A 12,420-nucleotide genomic window follows, 5' to 3' on the forward strand; every position below is an offset into this window, starting at 1 on the left:
AAAAAAAAAAAGAGAGAGAGACTTTATGCAATCAGATTAATGCAAATAAAGTACATGAAGAACATTCTGACACTCAACTTCGTCCCCAGGGAGGTGGGGCCTGTTTATCAGTCTCTGAACCCCTCTAGGACATGGCATAGTGCGAAGCACATAGCTCAATCAGTCTTTGCTTTTTACAAGTGTTTCCAACAGAACAGCAGCCACCAATGTCTCAGAAAAGCAACTCTTAAAACTCAGCACAGGAGGGTGGCGCCTGGGGCTCAGTTGGTAGGCACAGGCCCCATATACTGAGGATGGCAGGTTCAAACCCAGCCCCGGTCAAACTGCAACAAAAAATAGCTGAGCGTCGTGGCGGGTGCTTGTAGTTCCACCTACTTGGGAGGCGGAGGCAAGAGAATCGCCTAAGCCCAAGAGCTGGAGGTTGTTGTGAGCTGTGATGCCACTGCACTCTACTGAGGGTGACAAAGTGAGACTCTGTCTCTAAAAAAAAAAAACACAGGGTCCTGAGCCATCCCCTTCTTGCTTAGAATTCTAGTTAGGAGCTTGGCATGGAAGCCCTTTTGGAGGGTCCATCACCACTTCCAGAAGCTTCTGCTCAGCAGTGTGGCATATGGGTCCCAGAGGGATGAGGGGGGCTGACTTGGCTGCTTCCCGGGGTATAAGTCCCCTTATAGGGTTCTGGGCACTGAGGTCATCGGAAGAACCACAGAGGGCAGACGGCAGGTGGGCGGCAGACAGTAAAAGACTCGGTGATGTCATGTTTTCCCTAAATGACTCAATGGGTTGCCACTGGGCTATGAATGGTGAGCTGTGTGCTGTGGGTAGCTGTGAGCTGCCCTTCCTGGCCCAGGGACCCCTGGCTACAACATCCCTGTCCTGTTTCTGGCTGCGGCCCCAGCCCAGGCCATGTCCCAGGCTGCCCCTGCCATGTATCTCCAATCCCCACTTTGAGAGAAGACTCCAGTGGCAGCCAATATGAGTGTCATTACTGCCCTACGACTAAGTGACCATGGGCAGAGAGCCTCAGTTTCCTCATTTGTAAAATGGAGACATTAGGAACAACATTGCTGGGTTGTGTAGGGCTTGGTGGGAATGACTGTAAAGCACTTGGCACACAGCAAGTGTGGAAAGTGGAAAGCATGATATTCCAGGGCCTCTGTGATTTGACTTCAATTTATTCTTCAAGCTGCATTAAAATATATCTCAATAATAGCTCCCTCTTTTTGATGTTGACTATATGCTAGGCACTGCTCTAAATGCCTGTATAGAAATACAATTTTTTTCTCTCTTATCACTCCCCGACATGGTGGGTATCATTAGTAAAAAAACTGAGGCACAGAGAGGTTAAGCAACTTGCCCATGGTCACACAGCCAGTGAGTGGGGAGTAGGGATTCCCATGCAGGTAGCCCAGCTCTAAAGCCTGCAATGAAACCAAAACTCCCACCTTATCTTTCCCTCTTTTTGTGCAGTCTACACATTACAGTTCAGTCCTACCAGACTCCTCACAAGTCCCTGCCTTCCATCTGAACTTTCCCATCTCCAGGCCTTTGTGCAGCTTCCCTGCATGTGTTGGAATGCCTACATCCTCCAGGAAACCTTCCCACGTCTTCCCCCATGCCCACCACAGTGGACTCACCATGGTGGACTCAAAGGTGGTTACTGGTAGGTCTCCTCTCTTCTTCTAGGCTGAAAGTGCTTCCTGTCATGCCTGCACAGTGTCAGTCATGAACAGGTGCACAAGTAATGCACTCTAGGCCCCACTACTTTTTTTTTTTGAGACAGAGTCTCACTTTCTTGCCCCCAGTAGAGTACCATGGTATCACAGCCCTCAGCAACCTCAAACTCCTGGGCTCAAGCAATCCTCTTGCCTCAGCCTCCTAAGTAGCTGGGACTATAGGTACCCCCCACAACATCTGGCTAGTTTTTAGGGATGGGGTCTCGCTCTTGCTCAGGTTGGTCTCAAAAGCATGAGCTCAAGCTATCTACCCGCCTCAGCCTCCCAGAGTGCTGGATTACAGGCGTGAGATACCATACAGGCCTGGGGCGCACTACTTCTGTGAACATGGCTTGAGGGGTGCAGCTGGACCCACAGAATGTTCCGCTCTACCCCCTGGGGAGTCAGCTTCCTTCTCTCTGCTCAGAGGAAACCACTCAGCCATAGGTGGCCTCTGTTATCTGTGTTTGGGGACTAGACCCTGAAGAGGTTGAACAGATGTCTACAAAAGGGACAGGACTGCTGGTGGGGTTGAGTAGTGGGCCCAAGTCTTGTAATTCAAAGGCATTTCCATGGACAAACACTAAGGGACAGGACTGCTGGTGGGGTTGAGTAATGGGCCCAAATCTTGTAATTCAAAGGCATTTCCATGGACAAACACTAAGGGACAGGACTGGGGGGCCTCTCAGATAGTTTCGGGCCCAACTGCAGGATCCCAGCCTAGTAGCCAAGGGGTTCTGCTCTCCCCATCCCCTCCATGGCCTATGCTAGCCATCCTCCCACTCACTGTGACTCCCACCATCCTGACCCCTGAAGGAGCTTCCCGAACTGGGACTGTCCCACCTTCCCAGCCGGCAGCCCCAGGGGATCCTGCCTCGCATCTGTTTTTGCTCCTCTCACTACCAGGTATGAGCCCTCACTGCATGCCCCGGGCTGTGCTGAGCACGGGGACACTAATGTGACCAGGCAGATGCTGTCCTGCCCTGGCAGAGTTCATTACCCGGGAGAGCAGTGGTTTTTCAACAGGTGCACTGCAGCACACTGGTGTGCCATGAAAGGATCTTAAGTGTGCTACAAAAATTTTTAAAGATCATTAATTAAATTATTCTCCAAAGAAGTTCAAAGCATAGTAAGTATATATTTTTTTTCACTTTTTTTTTGATCAATGTAATTTAAGTGTGCCGTGGAAGTTCAACTATAGGTTCAAGTGTGTTGTGAGATAAGAAAGGTTGAAAAACACTGTGGTAGAGACCACAGGCCACTGAACAGGCAATCCCAATAGAGCTGGTAAAATTTAATGGCACAGACCCACAGGCAGCCATCAGGAGGGCCACTGACCCGGCTTTCAGGAGATGACATCCAAGTTGAGCGGAAAAGAAGGGAGGAGGGAATGTCCTTGGCAGCTGGAAAGGCTACAGAGAGCAGGGTGTGTACATTTGGAAATGAGGACAGTTGGGAACTTGGGGCACAGAATCCAGGTGAGGACTAAGGAGGGAAGAAGCTGGGGAAGAAATACTCACTGAAACCCACAAGGCCCATGGAAGCCACTCAGCATCCCAAGCCTGTGCTTCCCTGGGTGGGGCTTCTGTCTTGCTGGAATAACTACTGGGGATACAAAGGCCTCCCATGGGCCAGTTCCCCTTGCTAACTCAGACCATGCCTCCTGCCATCTGAACCATTTCCCTGAGACCAGGTCAGAGCAGACAGCTGCAAAATCAAGCCCAGACAAGGCCCTTGGAAGAGGCAGCTGTACGATCTGAAATGCCCTGCCCAGGCCACCCTTCCACTCACAGTGCCCACAAAGGGTTGGGCAGTGCCAGCCTCCCCAGAGCTTCCTAGCCAGAACCCAGTGGCACACCCTGGTGATGGTTCTGAAATGAGTGCCTGAGTGTGCCTTTTCTCTCTAAGCAGCCACAGAAGGACAGACACACACACAGGTGGTTTCACAGCAACGCTGAAAGCATAGACTCTGGAACTAGCCACGGGGTTCAGGCCTGGCTTTCTCCCCACCATCCTGGGACATCAGCAATTCATCCAGCCTTACTGGCTCTGCCTTCTCATCTGTAAAATGGCAGTAAAAAGGGGAGCTACCTCAGGAGCTTCCAGAGAGAGTTCAGTGAGTAGATGGTGCCCCAAAGGCACTTGGGACAGTGCTGGGCACTTGAGCTGTCATTTCCTGTGTAATCCATCCCCAGGCAGCTGCACGAGATGCAATGGGAGAAAGAAAAGTGAAAGAAAAATAGCATCTCTCAGAATAAAAATAAGACGGGTGCCTGACCTTTGTGGTCACAGCCACTTTGACTCTTCATCTTCTGTGGAGGGTGACATCCTCTTCTCACTCACAGATTCTAGGTTTCTAATCTCAGGGCCTCTTCGAACACATCTATCTTTAACCGACGGGACAGGTCTTCAGCTTCTGTCTCTCTGAAAAGCCCCTGGAAGTCTCCAGAGGAAAGTGGGGCGTCCGCAGCCACACTGCAGCCCAAGTGGCCAAGTTGTCATGTGGCTGGAGTTGTGAAATTCCTTCCTGAAAATCAGTGCAGTCATGGGGAGTGGGGGGGCAGAGTGTGGCCCAGTTTGTTTCCAAAATATTTCCTCAGATAGCACTGCTTTGGCTCAGACACGTTAGCACTTTCCAGAATCCTGCAGATGGTGAGGCAGCTGGAGAGGAGGGACCTGGGGGAGAGTGGGCGGGGCCCCAGGCCAATCTCAGGTAGCCGTGTGGGCTGGGGCTGGAACAGGCACAGGCCAGCGCTGGTGTGGCATGTGTGAACAGGAATGTGCACACACACAGCATGAAGCTGATCAACCTATAGATGTGGTTTGCAAACATCTAAGCAGTGGCACCTTCTTATGAATCAGAACCTTTCTCAGAAGCCCAATATGTAGAACAGATTAAACAGGAGACGGGTCTGGAGCCCCTCTCCCATCAGGCCTCTGAGGGGTCCCTGCTGAACTCTGGACTCCAGGGAATCTGGCTTGAAACCCCCGCTGCTAAAGGAATCATACCTTTCTTGGGGACTTAGCACCCATACTGTTTTAAAATAATTAGTTTCCTGGGGAAGTGGAGATTATCTTTCCAACAAATTCTAATTAGAGACAGAAAATGCCATACATCCTGGAGAATAGGGGCTCAGAAAGTGCAAAATGACTGATCCCATTCACTAACAAGTCTGTGGATGTCCCTGGGAAGCCTTGTACACTTGAGCCTCTGATCAGCTGGGGCAGAGAATGTGTGGTGGATAGATAACTCTCACTACAAGTGGACACACTTCTAAACTACTTACGTATATTAGCTCACTAGCAACATTGTGCCCAAGTAGGTTACTATTACCATCCCTTCATACAGATTTGGAAACTATATCCTAGAGAGGTTAAGTAACTTGCCCAGGACCACAAAGCTCCTAAGCAGTACCTCGTTTTGGCTTTAGAATCAATGCTTTAAACCACTACAGAATTTGCCTTTCCCATAAGTGCGTCCTGCACTCCTGGTGGAGTGTCTGAGCTCAGAGGAGTTCAAAACCCGCCTGAGCTAAGGAGTTCAAGACCTGCCTGAGCAAGGGAAGATCCCGTCTCTGCTAAAAATAGAAAAACCACCTGGGTATTATGGTGGGTGCCTGTAGTCCCAGCTGTTTGGGAGATTGAGACAAAAGGATCTCTTGAGCCCAAGAGTTTGAGGTTGCTGTGAGCTATGATGCCACAGCACTAAACCCCAGGGCAAGCGAATGAGTCTTAAAAAAACCAAAAAAAACCCCAACAACAACAACAAAAACAAACAAACAAGAAACCAAATAAGCGTTATGTATTTGTGTACACACACTTGGGCCTGTAGTGGTTGTGTGGGTGTGTATCTGTAATATGCTGGTTGTTTACTAAAATATTTGTGTGTGGGGGGATATATCTGAATATGCGTGTGTGCATCTCTGCCCAGCGATGCATGTGCTGGTCTGTGAATATGTGGATGTGCAGCCCTGCCCACCAGCCCTTCTCCCACCAAGGCTGCTGCATATGTAGCACTTGCCCCACAACCCCCACTCTAGCAGCCTGGAAGCATCAGGGCAAAGTAATGGGACCGAGAACCTTCCAGTAGTGCCCTACTCTCCAGATCCCAGAGGTGTAGGAGTTTGCAGGTCTAGCTCAGCACAGCCACACATAATAAGAAGCCACTCCCTGGCTATGAGGTGGGTTCCCTCTGCTGCCGACCCCTACCCAGTTCTCCCTCCTCATTGCTGGGTTTTTGGAGTCAGTCATCAAATAAACTGAATTCAGGGGACTGAGAATTTGCTTCCTATCCCACAGACTCTGTTAATTACAATAGTGCTGAGTTTCTCAAAATCACTGGTGTGACCCTACACCACCACTGCCCCGAGCTGATATGACTGGTGCCAAGAGTAAAGAAACTTGACCTTTTAGTCCAGGAAGCCTAGAAAGAAAAGGAATATATGGTTTTTGAGCATTTCTTCATAGGTCGGTCCCACCTTGGGGAGATATGATGAGAAAATTGGCATTGGCCCATCTACCCTAAAGCAATGTTTAAGACACAAAGCTTCTTAAATGCCACAGAACTGGAAAAAAGCCCCACTGGTCTCCACCATCAAAGTTCAACTCACCAACCAACCAAGAAATCACCATCTGCCCACTGGGGAGCGCAGGGGTTTTAGACTTACTCAGATGGAGCAGGGCTGAGCTGGGACCCCCAGTAAGCTTCTCTCCCACACACATGTTCTTCCTGCCCGCGGCTACCAGCGTCCCTGCAGCACAAGGACTGGCTGCACAGGGTGTGTTCCTGACTTTTGAGGCTCCCAAAGTCAAGGAGGAGGGGCTGGGCAGGAAGGGGGCAGGTGTAACCAAGGGAGGCCAAATAAGAACATCCCAAGTTGGCTTCCAAGGTGGTTGTTTACTTGTGGCATTCAGGAAAGGCTGAGCTGGGAACTGGCTTGTTTACTTTCCACACTTTTCCTCCAAATCGTTTTCATAGAGTCCTCCGGAACCCCAGTGATAAATTTCCCAGAGCCCAGAGAAACCCACAGTCCCTCAGCACACAGCCATCTTTATTAGGAGGCCAGGGCAGGGCAGTAGGGGGGAGATTGGAATAGGAGGCCTGAAGTTACTGGTGGTCAGAGGAGGCCTGCCTCCTCCCTTCACACTGGCCAGGCCCTAGGAGCAACTGGCCAGATTTGGGGCAATGGAGACAGGAGGCTGAAGTGTGTCCACCCTCAAGCACAAAGCTAACTGTCTAGGCCTGCCCACACCCAGCTGTGGAATCCACATGCCCCGGCTGAGACTAGCAGCATTCTATCATCTCTTTAGGCCTCAGAGAAGAAAAGGTGGAAAGTATCACTTCTGTTTAAGGAATGAAAAGGAGAACTGTTCCCTCTCCAGCTGCTTGACTTCTCCAAAGCCAGAGACCTCTCTGAGTGTCCCCACACAGCACCTCCTGCTCTACCATTTCTCAGCAGAGACACTCACAGCCCCTCCCTGGACTTCACCCATCACCTGACACTGGTCCCAAGATCTCCCACGTGTACTGCCTGTGTGTCAGGGACTGAGGCAGAGCCGGTGGTACGAAGCCCCTGCCCTGCAAGTGGACTGGCATATCCTCACACCTAGTTTCTTAACTTCCATCCGGCCAGCACACCCATTCTACAATGGAGAGGGAGAGGGCTCTGGTATCTTTGCAACTTAGCCCTGCAAAGGCTCTGGAACCTTGGGCTTCCTGTGGAAGTGGGCAGCGACCAGCAGGGCAATACTCATCCAGTGCCCCTTACTTCCTTTTAGAGGTGCCAGCCTTTCCCCTGCTATGACTATGGGTTAGCAGCTCTTGGGGCAGAGATGGGGGTGGGTGGAGCAGAGAGGACCTTGCCCCAGCAGGGTGGATACTCCTTGGAGGACTGGAGGTGGTCCTGGCATGGTGGCTCATGCTGTAATCCCAGCACTTTGGGAGGCTGAGGTGGGAAGCCACCTGAGACTAAGAGTTGGAGAACAGGCTGGGCAATATATCAAAATCCCTATCCCTAAAACAATTTAAAAAACATTAGCTGGGCATGGTGAGACCCGCCTGAAGTCCAGCTACTCAGGAGCCCAGGAGTTCAAGGCTGCAGTGAGCCATGATGGTACCACTGCACTCCCGCCAGGGTAAAAGAATGAGATCCTCTCTCTTAAAACAAAAACGAACAATTAACAAACAAACAAACAAACAAACACCTAGACTAAACGATAGGGGTATCCTGAAGGCAGAACAGCTACAGCTCCCTGGCTTCAGAAGCTTGGCCATGAACAGCACCTCTCCAGGCCCCATCTCTTCATCTATCAAAGTGGGCACCCCAACTCCACCCTATCTGTCTCTTAATGTGGACTAGACAACACTAAGGTCCAGCTCTCCAGAGCACATGATGGGGGTGGGATGACCCATTTTTGTTGTTTTTTGGCTCTTTTTTTTTGAGACAGAGTCTCACCTTATTGCCGTGGTGTCACACAGCTCACAGCAACCTCCAACTCCTGGGCTTAGGCGATTCTCTTGCCTCAGCTCCTAAGCAGCTGGGACCACAGGCGTCTGCCACAACGCCCAGCTATTTTTTTCAGTTTGACCGGGGCTAGGTTTGAACCCATCACCCTCGGTATATGGGGCCAGTGCCTGACCAGCTGAGCCACAGGTACCACCCCATGGTGTTTTTTTTTGAGACAGAGTCACCTTGGGTGGAGGGCTGTGGCGTTACAGCTCACAGCACCCTCAAACTCTTGGGCTCAAGCGGTTCTCTTGCTTCAGCCTCCCAAGTAGCTGGGACTACTGGTGCCCACCACAACGCCTAGCTATTTTTGTTGTTATTGCAGTTGTCATTGTTGTTTTAGCTGGCCTGGGCCGGGTTTGAATCCGAAGCCTCAGTATATGTGGCCAGTGCCCTTACTCACTGAGCCTTAGGCACCACCCAGAGGGATGACCCTTTATATTTACCAGTTAAGTGGCAAGGGGAAGTGACGGGGAGGAGGGCGGATTTCCCCTGGTAATATATTAATGTACGGAAGGCCAAAAAGGAAAAGGAATACAGTAATTCATTTAAGGATATTTCCATTTACCTGGCAATTTCTTCTCTACACAAGATATGGCTATAATTGGCAGCTTTATCTCCAGGTCTCAGATAAGCAGCAAATCATTTCTCACTGGAGTTACTGCACCTCTCTCCCTGAATTCACTCCCGAACCTTTCACTGTTTCCTGACTCCAGATCCACATAGAAGGCTCCCACAGCCTGGTACCACCCAGCCTTTGATTCCCATGGCCTATGGTATAACCCAGCTCAGGGGAGTGTGTGGAAAAAGAATAATGCAGTCAGAGCCCCCAGGACCATGTTAGTAAACGGAATCAGTGTTGTTTCCTTGTTGCCATGGAGAACCAGTAGGGACCTTACAGACAGCCTGGCATAGTGGAGAGAGCATGGGTTCTGGAGTCAGACAATCTAGGTTCAAATTCTGGCTTTATTTCTCACCATCTATGTGACCTTAAAAAAGTCACCTAACTTTCCTGATCCTCAGTTTCCTGATCTGTAAAATGGAGATGAAATAGTAATCTCACCAGGATGTAATGGCTTAAAGAGATTGTGTATGTAGGGGTCCTGATTCACAGAAGGCATAAGGAAGGGGGAGAGGACCTATGGGGAAGGGACTGGATGTAGTGTTTCACCTGAAATTGGGGGTGGCCATGCCTAGATCACCCCTTCTCTGACCTAGGGCCACAGTCCTTGCCTTTGCTAACTTCAGCATTTAAAAGTCTGAAATGCACACTGAACCTAGTCAGAGCTCTTCACAAGGGGGAATGAGTGGAGAATGCCCAGGAGGCCCCCATGTCTCTGTGTGCTCCCAATCATGAGACTACTGGCAATCAAGTTTTAGGCACATGGGTGTTTCTGCTCCTCTGGGAAATGCACACCAACTGGTGCGGAAGAATCCCTACCAATACTCAGTTCAGGCACTGTGACTACCCCTCCACCTGCTGCCACCAGAGAGCCAGTCTGCTGGCAGACACTGCTCCTAGACCCTTCATGAGACCCATCTCTAGCCAGGCCAGAAGGAGCCAGGAACAAAAGCAGACACCCCGCAACCCCACATGCTCCCACGTCCCCTCTACTCTCAGTGCTTGCCCCCCAGCCTGGCCCATCTCTTTTTCCACTTACCGACCTCTCCCTCTTGCAATCAGGGGATGGGAGGGCTAATGGAACTAACTCCTCTCTGCTACAGTTTAAAGTTATTTTTGAACTGAGACCCCACTGAATCTGCCAAACAGCACACCATCTACCAAACCCACACCATTCCCAGCTTGGACAGATACAGAAATGGAACTTTTCCTGCTGCCCCCTTAGGGGGACAGAAGACAGAGGCAGATGACACGGCTTAAGTTCCCAGTGCCCAGGCACACAGTGGAACATGCTGTTTGGGCCACTTACCCAAACAGATCAGGTAGGGCTCCCTGTAGCTACTCGGGGTCTCTTCTGTGGGAAGACCAACCCCACTGAGGCCCACTGGGCTTGGCTCTTAGTGAGTCCATAATAAATATTAATTATTGGTCACACTATTCATTACACAACTACTTATGGAGTACTCACTGTGCCCGGTGCTATGCTAGGTCCCAGAAAATCCCTGGTGCACCTAGGGCCCCAGGACACCAAACATCAGAAACCAAACACAACTTCAGAAGCTAGTAAAATAAATAAGGCTTTGGGAATGCCATGGTTTCTCCCTGACCTTTGAGGCTTAAAATTCCCCCATCTTCTCTTATACATGCACACCCCACGCTGCAAAGGCTGGAATCGCCTCACAAGGTCTCCCTGGAAGTCCCTCTGAGGAAGCACATCCGCTGGGGGGAGGGTCTCTGCTTCTCCCAAAGACCCTGTCACCGGCACCACCCCGCTGTCCAGCAAGACACGGACCTGCCAGCCTTCTCCACTCTGTTCCCAGACCCCAGAGCGCCGGGTCTGAGTTTATGAATCACTCCCTCCTCCCCTGCCTCGCCTCCGGAAGGGCAGCACACACCCAGACACATCACCCAGACACCGAGTTTCCACCCCAAATCCGCCCTGCTTGCTGAACCCCGAGAACTGACTGCAGTGTCTGCTTTCCTCCTCCCCGCTCCTCGGGTTCGGGGTCCCGGCCACGACTTTCCAAAGAACAGGAAACCCTTCCCCTCCCGCTGCCCTGAGGCAGGAGTGTTCTCCTCTCTGGGGGGCTGCGGGGACAGCAGACAAAGACAAGCGATTTATGTGAGGGGCATAGCGACGTGCCTGGTTTAAAGGCCAAAACCCCCGCGCTGCCAGGAATGTGCGTTTCGCTCTGCGGCTTGCGCCCTGCGGCTTGAGGTGTGGCGCGTGCTCAGATCCGTACGCGCGGTGTGTCTGGGGCTCGAGCGGTGACGAGCGATGTGTGTGTGGCAGGTGTGAATCTGGGTGCGGCGGGTTGTGAGTGTCGCCGTGGGGTTTTCCCCGAGACTGAACTCCCTCTCCCATCCTCCGCTTAGCCCCCTTCTTCCCCTGAAGTTTGGCGCGCGCGCCGGGACGCGGAAGGCGAGGGGCGCACGGCCGGGCGGCCTCCCCCAGGCCTGGGAGGCGGTTCCGGGACGCCAGCGCCCCACTTACCCCGGCCGCCGAGCCTCCTCCGGCGCAGGCGGATCTGCCCCTCCGTGGCTGGGGTCGGGCGCGGGCAGCATCCGCTTGCAACTTCGTCCTTGTCTCGGAAGATCCCGGCAAAAGCGACCCCCGCTCCTGCGCGGCCTGGGCTCTGCGCCCTCGCCGGGGGCGGCAGCGGGGAGGGAGGGAGGGAGGCGCGGCCCGGCCGGTCGACACGCGGGGCTGGAAGCGGCGCCAGACGGGCGCCGTCCTGCCTGCGCAGCGAGCGAGCGAGCGAGCGGTCCTGCCTGGCGCCCTCCCTCTCCGGCCCGAGCCTGAGAGCCGCCCGCGACTGTGGCGGCAGCGGCAGCGGATTCCTGAATCGCGTCCAAGGCGCCCGGGGAGCCCTCCTCTTCCTCCTCCTCCTCCTCTTCCTCACCCCACCCAACTCCCACCACTGCGCGCCCGGCAACTTAGGAACAGTTGGCGAAGTTGGCGCTGCTCAAGCTGCGCGCCGGCCGGGCCTCTGGGGGAGGAAGGGGAGGAGGAGGAGCCGAGGGGGAGGGGACCGGGACCCGCCCCCGGGGAGCCGCTCTCTCCAGGACCCCTCTGTAGGCCTTTGTTCCGGGCGCTGCACCTCGGCCCGCCAGTCCTCTGGGACTCGCTTGGGGTCGCTGGGATCCCCACCCGCTCCCAGCAAGGCCAGGAGGAGCTCCCATCCTCAGGGAGGGGAAGGAGGCCGCGCCGTGATCCCCGCGGCTTCACCCCTCCAGAGACCCCAGGCCGTCAGCGAACCCCCACCCCACTGGCCTGGGAGAACCCTCTGGGAGCGCAGGTTTCCGTTATCGTGGCCTCGGGGAGGATCTTCCTGCCCTGCCTTAGGGCAAGGGCACTAAATGCCTGGCCCCTTAGTTTCCAAAGAGCACAGCACCCTCTCCCCGGGTGGCAACAGGTCACCCTTCTGCCTTCTGCGCTTTCTTCTGCGGCCAGGCAGTCCAGGGATCCCGGAATGCAGGACCTGGGAAGCAGGAGGAAGTATGGTTCTCTCCGGGCAGCCAGAGCCTCTTGGCATTATCTTCGGACCATCCTAGAGAGATGGCGTCTCTGGCTAGG

General features: G+C 53.1%; 1 protein-coding gene across 1 annotated transcript in view; it reads right to left on the bottom strand.

Moving 5' to 3' along the window:
* Positions 1-11,382, bottom strand: part of CHST3 (carbohydrate sulfotransferase 3) — a 46,323-nt gene extending 34,941 nt beyond the window's left edge. Inside the window, exon 1 of the mRNA XM_003783581.3 lies at positions 11,338-11,382. The gene's annotated coding sequence lies outside the window, so the exon portion shown is untranslated. The remainder of the gene's footprint in view (positions 1-11,337) is intronic.
* Between the last annotated feature and the right edge of the window lie 1,038 nt (positions 11,383-12,420).

The sequence above is a fragment of the Otolemur garnettii genome, unplaced genomic scaffold (assembly GCF_000181295.1).
Source record: "Otolemur garnettii isolate 467f Iridium unplaced genomic scaffold, OtoGar3 scaffold00008, whole genome shotgun sequence".
NCBI lineage: Eukaryota > Metazoa > Chordata > Mammalia > Primates > Galagidae > Otolemur > Otolemur garnettii.